Source organism: Amblyomma maculatum, chromosome 3 (genome assembly GCF_055883805.1).
Source record: "Amblyomma maculatum isolate TAMU_Amacu chromosome 3, ASM5588380v1, whole genome shotgun sequence".
In the NCBI taxonomy this organism is placed as follows: Eukaryota; Metazoa; Arthropoda; class Arachnida; order Ixodida; family Ixodidae; genus Amblyomma; species Amblyomma maculatum.
Genome location: NC_139346.1, coordinates 128,253,838 through 128,255,800, shown reverse-complemented (window position 1 = coordinate 128,255,800; position 1,963 = coordinate 128,253,838).

Here is a 1,963-nt window from a genome sequence, read left to right as displayed (position 1 = left end):
TTGTGAGTAAGCGCTCGTGTGTGTATCCTTCTTTTTGGTCCTTGTCTTCTTTGCGCTACGTTTCCTAAAATGAAAATGCTGTGACCACTGAGCGATGGGTCCGCATTCCAGTAGCCCGAGTGCCCACCAGTTTCTTATGGGCACAAGCCACGCCCAGCTCTGCTTATCTTATTTGGGCTTGGGAGCTTATTGGCGGCTTGAAATTCCGCCACTTCAAGGGACCGTCGTGCGACTCTCATGCGTCATGTATATCGATTTAATTCGCTCACTGCGGTTCTTAAGATATTTTCTTAACTTGCCGTTCTTCCTAGAGAGTCATACAAACTCACGAAGAAGAAATACAGTCGGCGTTGCAGTAGTTCGGATCGTATGACGCCAGTCAGCAAAAAAAAAAAAAAATGGCATTCAGCAAATCTATCATAAAACAAATCGAGCTCATTTACGAGTTCCGAGCACACTACCCGCAGTACACAGCATTAAAGTGACTGGTGCGTAGCGAAAATACGAGTTGGCCGTGCATTGTTCACATTTAACAATACTTCTCTACAACGCATGCGATGAGAGATTATTCATAGCAAATGCTGTTTCCCCGTAAGGAAGTGAGGAAAAACTCGCTAAGGCGACTTTGAAATAAAACCACTATTGAGCATTAACAAACTATGAAGCAGGCAGCGCTGCTTTATTGCAGTCTGTGTAAATATCAATATAGCGTTAAGAGCCCGGAAGAAACCAGCGCAACAGTTTTCGATTCATTTTGTGGCATTTGTGAGTTACTTCGAAGATTCTGCAGCTTGTCGCTGTAATCAGTTACATTTCAGAAAAAGTTGTCAAAATTTTCAATATTCATTAAAATCGGTTACATACTTCTGTGACGTGCAGAATGGCTGCATAAAATCAAGCAGAAATCTACTGCTCATGCCAGAAACATAGAAGAAAAAGGCCTCAGTCGCTCGCATAAATCAATACAAGCTGTTTTGCAGAGTGTAAGGTATACGTAGTCTCTTCGCTCTCATAGCCAAAATGCCACTCTTGGCAGAAATTTACACCGTTTCTTCAGGTACGTTAAGAGCGTCATGAGTAGTAAAAGAGTATCCGTTAGGTTTATTCTCTTAATGGAAGGCTAAACTGCGCATGCGCCCAGAGAGTGCCTGCTGAGAACAGCTGGCATAGTAATGGCACTGATAGCCAGGTTAAAAAGGAGGAGACTTCCACTTAGTGAATGTATGCTCACAGTACTACCAACATATACTGTACGACCAACCCCTTACATTTGCATGTAATACTGCTTCGTCCTGCCTTCTGATAACCATATGCATGTTGTTACTCAATATTTTAAAAATATTTCCAAAGCGCACCTTTGTTTACACCGACAGGGAACACTGAATTTCCCATCGGAATAAATAATCACCGCAATGAGCAGTGCATCCAACTACGACTTACAGAAAATCTGTTTTTGTGTCTCGCATTGTGGTAAAGTTGAAAGTCTACGGAGACCTCTATTTTCAGCCTTCTTCTGTATTTATAAACTGCAACAGGGATTGTTGACTACCTGCCCACTATTTTCGCCACGCGAAGACTACTTATGGCGTTTTTGTTCTTTCATTATTTGTTATATTTTTTCTCTCACCAACTGGGCGGTAATGACTGGTCTCATTCCGCAATGACAGGCGTGTCACCTTTACGGCTGTGTTCCCGTATCAACAGGTTCCATGCACGAGCTTCCTCCAGTAAGACCATGGCGAATGCTATGAAACTCCAAGTGGTTCCTTACGTGTGGTGTTTACCGGGGCGAAATAAACAAAACGGATCATGGTTAAAGAATGGGCAAAGAAAGTAGAGCTCTACAATGCAAGCTAAGCGCCCACCAGGAGGGGTGACCTCCCCTTGCGGCGTCATCCCCTCCGGTCTCAGCCCTCTTTGTCCTCCTCCTCCTCCGCAGAACCGGCTGACCTTGGCTGCAAAT